The sequence below is a fragment of the Haliotis rufescens genome, unplaced genomic scaffold (genome assembly GCF_023055435.1).
Source record: "Haliotis rufescens isolate VD_foot unplaced genomic scaffold, xgHalRufe1.0.p SCAF_1, whole genome shotgun sequence".
Classification (NCBI taxonomy): Eukaryota; Metazoa; Mollusca; class Gastropoda; order Lepetellida; family Haliotidae; genus Haliotis; species Haliotis rufescens.
The window spans coordinates 64779363-64788024 of NW_025963779.1; the positions used below are offsets into that span (position 1 = coordinate 64779363).

Below are 8662 nucleotides of genomic sequence, written 5' to 3' on the forward strand. Positions count from 1 at the left end.
CATACGCAATTTATATAAGTACAAAATCCGATACGTTGTTGTTTAGATAAATGTCAAGATCCGTTTATTATGAGGTCACCTACATGTAGATTCAAAACGTCAACGCCAGATGATAACAAGTCTCCATTATGTGGCCGAAATAGATTCCACAGGGCGTAAAAGTGATTATTCTTTCGCAAAAATATTATTTTTGTCGGCTTTCGCCAATTCGTTCCGTTGGTTTGGTTGGTTTGTTGTTTAACGCTGCACTCAGCAATATTCCAGCTATATGACTGCGGTCTGTAAATAATCGAGTCTGGACCAGACAATCCAGTGATTGATATCATGAACATCAATCCACGCAATTGGGATTGATGACGTGCATCAACCAAGTCAGCGTGCCTGACCACCCGATCCCGTTAGTCGCCTTTTACGACAAGCATAGTCACCTTTTACGGCAAGCATAGGTTGCTGAAGACCTATTCTACCCCGGAATCTTCACGGGTCCAATTCGTTCCGGAAAAGAACCGTATTGTATTCAAGCTGTTCGCTGTCTATGTATGTGTGTGCGTGTATGCGTGCGTGTGTGTATTTTAGTCTATGGTTTATAAGGATCGAGGATTCGCTCCTATATTATACCTGGTCGGGATTCCATGTTAGAAAATGGTCCCCAGGACATTACAATAAGGTTAATATTGTTAATCAAAGCGGCGTCACCCAACTAACCCAACCCTATTCATGGTACCTGTCTGAGACGATAGCTGGGATATTACCGAGCGCGGCATTAAACAAACAAACAAACAAAACAAACATATAAACAAGCTTTCAGAATCCCAATTCCTTGCCAGACTACCCCTGTGATCAAGTCCCCGGAGAGGTAATTCTTGTTGCCATGCCTACCGTTCGGCACTAAGGAGATGAAACAAGGACTGGCCGACTCGGAGTCTGAGAGTGTGTGTCTGCGAGCAAACTATCGGAACTATGAAAGTGCTGCATTTTATCAACACTTGTGTTGCATATGTTCCATATGTTCCCGTGCTTTTTCAGGTGAACAATTGACTTGCCTTTGCTTGTGTTTTTGACGGGTGCCGTTGATGGCCAGGATAAGCTTACCTTTTCGCGAACACCTTAGATCATAACTATTTGATAGTGATTTAGAAACACATGCTCATGATGTAGTCGGAATCGTACTTTATCTGTTGGATATGGAAAGGGTTTTGTCGCGTTATTATTATTCTTTAAACTGACATTTTAGAAACAACCAGTGATCGTGGATCAATGCTCATGATATTAATCACTGGATTGTCTGGTCCAGACTCGATTATTTACAGACCGCCGTCATTTAGCTGAGTGCGGCGTTAAACACAAACAAACCAACCATTAAGCATTGGCTAAGAGACGCAACTCGAATAGCGACTGGGCCACTCGTCCCACTTGCATAAATTAAGTAAGGTTGCCCTATGTCTGGCATGAGAAAAGCAGCAAATTTGACTTTCGCTTTGGTTTTTCTCTGGTAGACGGTCAAAACTGTGACCCACAGAACATTCGCAACAGCTCACTGCTTACTAATTTGAAAATCAAGAAAAGGAACGTTTTATGCTTAATCTATAGTAATATAATGTTTCCGTGTGTTTGATTAATCAGTAACGTATATAGTATATGGACTGATGTAATATACTGCCTTCGAGAGGTGCACAAGACAGAAACAGATTGTTATGAGGGTACCAAGAAATGACCGTGTGCATAAATATGGCCGAAATCAATGCGAAAATGGAAACGAAAGGCCACTGTGCTTTGCGTTAGAATGTATTTAACCGTCAGAATGCATTCGTTTCATGAGGCTGTTAGATTAATTGAGGGTTCGGACGGGTTCAATGATCGCATCTTGGAACGAATTCGAAAGAAGGCAAGGCGTCTGCTTTAGAGGCGATAGATAGTGTCTGTTCTCAAACTACACAAATTCGCTACGATGTTTAAGGTAGAGAAAACGCTCAAATTGATCAAAGCAGGTAAATAAGTATGGGTCTTGTAATTGACATCATGGTACCCCATACATAAAGATGTCATGACGCTCACAGAGCATAATTTGCTTCCACTTCGCCATTGAATCATGGTAAACTGCGGACTGTGAAAGATGACATAAAGACTAATCGCACAGAGGTTTGTGCGTCAATGTTTCCTCCCAGTAGGACCACCACAAAAATGCACGTTTTGCTTCATTTGAAAACAACTTCATTGTCTGTTGTTGAACAATAATGAATTCAAGGAAACCGGGTATTCATTTATCTTCAATATTAGTTTTGACCCGATATTTTAATGTTCTTAAAAATGGAGAAATTCATCGTGGGCAAACGGGCTGTAATGTAATAGGTAGTGTTATTAACCTCATGTATCTCTGCGGTGTGCGTCAAGCCCCAAAATAACTGCACTTCATAATCACAATAATTATATCACTCTCATTGGTCTGGCTGCTAATTCTTTCAGGAGTATGGTATTTTCTTAGATAATGGATACATCTTCTGCGTTGCACCTATCCTATTAAAGTTGAAAGACGAAACAACAGACAGTATCATAAATCTGAAGCTTACCGTAAAATGCGGTAATGCTTGTCGTATGAAGCGGCTAACGGGATCGGGTGGACAGGCTCGCTGACTTGGTTGATGCATGTCATCGTATCTCAATTGCGTGGATCGATGCTCATGATGTCAATTACTGGGTTGTCTGGTCCAGACTCGATTATTTACAGACCGCCGTCATATAGCTGGAATATTGCTGAGAGTGGCGTTAAACAACAAACAAACAAACAAACAAACATTATTCTGTAAGGCTTTGAAAAAAGAGTATAACTGTTACAATATGTGTTGGATATGGATTTCACACGATATGTCTCCAGGTGTAATTACACACAGTGTCAGGATAATGCCTGTTGTTACGGGATATGTAATACATGATGGGGCACCCTAGGCTACAGACCTCTGTGACAGTTCTATTAGTGTACGTTTCAAGTAATAATTCCTTTTCTAGCGACATGCATACTAAAATGAACACACGCGGGGCGTTAATGATGGAACAATTCCTCTGGATCTTGAGATAGCAAATGAGAAGAAAGAGTCACATTAGAAATATCAATGCCTTTGGGATATTCACCTTCGTATCTCTGACACCAGGGAAATTAGTTATATTTTGTGCGTTAAAATGTAACGTCGCTGCGGCAATACCTCAGCCACATGAAGATTCCGGGGTAGAATAGATCTTCAGCAACACATGCTTGCTGTAAAAGGTGACTATGCTTGTCGTAACAGGCGGCTAACGGGATCGGGTGGTCAGGCTTGCTGACTTGGTTGATGCATGTCATCGTATCCCAAATGCGTGGACCGATGCTCATGATGTCAATCAATGGATTATCTGGTCCAAACTCGATTATTTACAGACCGCCGTCATATAGCTGGAATATTGCTGAGTGCGGCGTTAAACAACAAACCAAACCCCAAAAATAAAACAAACAAGAATGTGTTCATCGATGGTGGTGTCTTTCATGCAGGCATCATAGGCGATATGACAAGCATACAATCAATGAGTATCTCACAACACGACGTGCACAGGACGTCTCAAGAGTCATGTGGGTCTTAATTTCACAGTACACAGTAATGAGCAGTGTGAAGCGTGAATCTTCAAGTGTATGCTTTGTTTTGATGTGGGAGCCTCCAAACTCTCAGGGTACGAGGACACAAAACCAGCAAGGTCAATTCAAGAGTTCATGGCCTACGAACTCTAGTAGAAAGCGGAAGGTCCGGGGTTCGATCCCCGACCTCGTCATACCTAAGACGTTAAAAGATGGTACTTGTTTTTACCTTGTCTGTCGCAAGTGCAATAATCTTGGACGCGGCTTTAAACCTCTTTTTACCTCACTTCACCCCATCGCCTTCGCAGAATCCACTCTGGCCACTGACTCTAATGATAGCCTCTGGGAAAACAATAAATTGGATTTCATTTCTATTGCCCGAGGTCTCCGAATGGAAAACATTTTTACATTACTGAACCCCAACCGAATTTTGCACGTAAAAATAGTTTATTTCGCCGACATTTAGGGTCAGTCGGTGATGAGAAACAATATTTCTTTGGTACTCCCAATATTTGTTATCTCCAAAAGTTCAAACGTTCTTCCGAGGACACGTTATTATTAGAAGTAGAGTTCTTTCTGAAGTACCCTAACCGAGTGACAGTTTTTAAGACTTTGATAAAGTTTGTTTTGTTCATGTAGTAGTGAATATCAAATATAAAAATGAGTCCCATAAAGCCCTAGGAAGAGATAGGATCTTGGGCCGCTTTAGGTCATCCGAAAAAAATGATTCAATGTGAAATTATCACACACAAAATGTACCTTCTTAGGGAAAAATAACTCAGTCTTGATAAGTATGTCTTAGATAAGCTGACTTCAGTAGTTTCTGAGACAACCTGTCCCCATTGCGCACACTGCACTATGTTGAAAAGCACGGAGCAAGGGCACATAACTCTGTGAAACAATAATTGACGGGACAAATTTTCAAACTCAGTCTTGACAAGTATCTCTTAGATAAGCATGCAAACTTTCATTCATATAACTTCAGGAGTTTCTGAGAAAACCTGTCCCCATTGCACACACCTTGCACTATGTTGAGAAGCACGGAGCTAGGGCCGTAACTCTGTAAAACAAATTTCTCTAACTTACATGTACATAGAGTTTTTTAGTAAATTTGTCCCCTTTGACAACCGGACGAACGAACTCCGTTCCTATGTGCCCCCACTCACTTCGTGGTGGGGGATAGAAACTAAACGTAATTTTATTGTTTTCATTTCCAAGTAACTATTATAGCCGTCAGGGGTTATTCCCCTCCTACAGTGAGTGAGTTTGGTTTTACGCCACTTTTAGCAATATTCCAGCAATATCCCGGCGGGGGACACCAGAAATTGGCTCCACACATTGTACGGGATTCGAACCCGGGTCTTTGGCGTGACGAGCGAACGCTTTAACCACTAGGCTACCCGACCGCCCCCCTCTTGCATGAACCGTTAACAGGATATATTTTATTGTTCATCAGGTAATATGAACACAGTTACGAACTGAACTCAAGATATTTGGTACTAATGATGATAGTATAAAATTAGATTGTTCCAGAAAGGAAGAAAAAACGAAGAAAACACAATGTTCCAAGGACCAATATATCGAATTTGAGCAGAGATTTAAAATCGTCTGAAGGTATCTTGCTGTTCAAACATAACTAACTACCTTTTTTATGCTAACGATTGTAACGTACACTGTGAAAGATTATAAAATTCCACGCGACAAATCTAACGAGCGACACCTGATTGTGATAAAATGTCACTCTCATAAACTCGAGAAGCCTATGGTAGTCAGGTAATTGGATCACATGTATTTTTGTTATCCTAAAAATCCGTTGTACGATTCCGACAATATCATAGTCATGTGTCCATGAATCAGTGTTAATTAATGATGATACCAGGTGTTCGCGGAAAATGCGCGTATTTTTTCCATTGGTGACACAAACACATTTTAAGGCAAGTCAAGTGTTCCACCGAACAAACATCGGAACATGATTATGGTAGAAGTCCATATATAGGGTATTTCATCAGATATAATTTCGTTAACCGATGCGAGGTCGTAGGTCGGAGGTCGTAGGTCGTAGGTCGTAGGTCGTAGGTCGTAGAAATATGACATTTTTCTAATACCCATTACCAGGGTGGTGCAAAATCAAATACTGTAATCTTGGTGAACAACGAATGGTGGCAGATCGTACCCCTACATTGGTTGTAATCATGGTGAACAAGGAATGGTGGCAGATCGTACCTCCTACATAGGCTGTAATCGTGGTGAACAACAAATGGTGGCAGATCGTACCTCCTACATAGGCTGTAATCGTGGTGAACAACGAATGGTGGCAGATCGTACCTCCTACATAGGCTGTAATCGGGGTGAACAACGAATGGTGGCAGATCGTACCCCTACATTGGTTGTAATCATGGTGAACAAGGAATGGTGGCAGATCGTACCTCCTACATAGGCTGTAATCGTGGTGAACAACAAATGGTGGCAGATCGTACCTCCTACATAGGCTGTAATCGTGGTGAACAACGAATGGTGGCAGATCGTACCTCCTACATAGGCTGTAATCGTGCTGAACAACGAATGGTGGCAGATTGTACCTCCTACATAGGCTGTAATCGGGGTGAACAACGAATGGTGGCAGATCGTACCTTCTACATAGGCTGTAATCGGGGTGAATAACAAATGGTGGCAGATCGTACCTCCTACATAGGCTGTAATCGGGGTGAACAACGAATGGTGGCATATCGTACATGTACCTCCTACATAGGCTGTAATCGGGGTGAACAAAGAATGGTGGCAGATCGTACCTTCTACATAGGCTGTAATCGGGGTGAACAACAAATGGTGGCAGATTGTACCTTCTACATAGGCTGTAATCGGGGTGAACAACGAATGGTGGCAGATCGTACCTTCTACATAGGCTGTAATCGGGGTGAACAACGAATGGTGGCTGATCGTACCCCTACATTGGTTGTAATCATGGTGAACAAGGAATGGTGGCAGATCGTACCTCCTACATAGGCTGTAATCGTGGTGAACAACGAATGGTGGCAGATCGTACCTCCTACATAGGCTGTAATCGGGGTGAACAACGAATGGTGGCAGATCGTACCTCCTACATAGGCTGTAATCGTGGTGAACAACGAATGGTGACAGATCGTACCTTCTACATAGGCTGTAATCGTTGTGAAGAACGAATGCTGGCTGATCGTACCCCTACATAGGCTGTAATCGTGGTGAACAACGAATGGTGGCAGATCGTACCTCCTACATAGGCTGTAATCGTTGTGAAGAACGAATGCTGGCTGATCGTACCCCTACATAGGCTGTAATCGTGGTGAACAACGAATGGTGGCATATCGTACATGTACCTCCTACATAGGCTGTAATCGTGGTGAACAACGAATGGTGGCAGATGCACATGTTTTCCTTTCCTTGTATTTTTAATTATTTTTGTTTTGATTTCAAAACCTCCGAGTTCAGCAAAGTGCATCGATTTTGCAACCAGATGCTGGTAATCATGTCGCTAAGGTAACACTCTATGCTACCCTTGATCTCCTTCAAAGTAGACAGTTCGAATCCTGAACTGTCTGATGTGCATGCCGAAATGATAAATTTGCAAATAATAATGTTTAGTTGCACCTTTCCTGTGTCATTAACCCTCATAGTCATACGGTCAGCGGACGTCAGTCAGCCTGCATACCGCTCAGCGCCGTACTTTGCAGACGTCGCGGTTACGAAAAACGTATCCATTGTATAAAAAAGTGTCACGTCCTTATTTCTTCACACAACGTTACAAAATTGTACGAAATAGTGTATCTTTATGATGTCTTTCGGAAAGTCTAAATGTCGTTGCAAAATGAATTTGTTTTTATTCTCATGCCATCGTTGAAAGTGTGAGTAGTCTTATTTTTCGTGCTTTTCTTACCTTTATACATTTGTGAACAAAGTTCATGTCAACTTGTCAAGTTTAGTCTTTTTCATTGTGTTTTCATTTTCATTGGCAGTTATCGATGTCATCATCGTTCACAAAGGCAAACCTGTCTATACAAAGTCCGGTTTTTGGATTCGGGTGGTCGAAAATTTCATCACACGGCAAGCCCTCTAACACTGACGCAAACCAGGACTTGGTGGTGATGATCTTGGCGCCCTAGAAACAGTTCCTGGCAACATCACAATCTAAATCTTTGAACTTCAATCTGACCATATGCAGTTTTGACAACAAAGACATGAAATGTGTTCAGAGGTTGAATTATACGAATAACTTTTCATGTCAGTCAGATCTCCGTCCGCTTTAACGAGGTCATTTACTTTGACAGGTCTCAAATGGCCAGCCATGGTTGTTTACGAACGGGGACGTAGTTTTGGTTTTTACTGTAAAATGAAAATCATGTGAAATAAATGAAAAAAAATGATAATGTGAAATCATGTTGTTGATATGAAACTATGTGTCTTGTCTTAAAAATCTCGAATCAGTGAGATTGTAGCACGTAAAACATCTGAAGGGAAAGGCGTGGATTTGTGAATGAATGGGATGAGAAAAAAATAGTTCCGTTGTCCAATGAAAATTGATCTTTGTTCCACTGACCAATCAGCTTCGAGAATCACTAATTGCACACTGTGCAAATATCAAAAAGTTATTACACTGCATATTTGAGCCCATATGGGTAATAATAATTTATAACGCACATCTACGTGCATGCATCTCGCTGTATAAGTACAATAATCCTGAACGTCATTTGGACTCACCACACAGTCAGTCAGTAAGATCCAATCTACTTCGGCCCATTCATCATTGGTTGCTACCATGTACATTATATTTATTCTCTTTGGCTAATCTATCCATATGTAGACGTGAGAACACGTGTTGGCCTGACATGCTGACAATTTCACGCACTGTGGTCACAATAGAGAAGTCATGTAACGATCCCACAGGCTGACATTTAGTTCATCCACAGTTGATCGACCCAGCCACTGCATTTAGTTTTGTCAGACCGATTCCTTACAAGCAGTGTGAACTGGAAATGGAACAGAGTCGTCACTTTTAAGTTTGTAGTGTGTTTGTTTGTACCCACTCTC

At 41.6% G+C, this 8662-nt stretch overlaps 1 long non-coding RNA gene across 1 annotated transcript in view; it reads left to right on the forward strand.

Annotated features, from left to right (window-relative positions):
* LOC125382029 overlaps nt 1-8001 on the forward strand; it is a 69316-nt gene extending 61315 nt beyond the window's left edge. Inside the window, exon 2 of the long non-coding RNA XR_007222165.1 lies at nt 7591-8001. This is a non-coding gene — a long non-coding RNA (uncharacterized LOC125382029). The remainder of the gene's footprint in view (nt 1-7590) is intronic.
* Nucleotides 8002-8662: the final 661 nt, after the last annotated feature.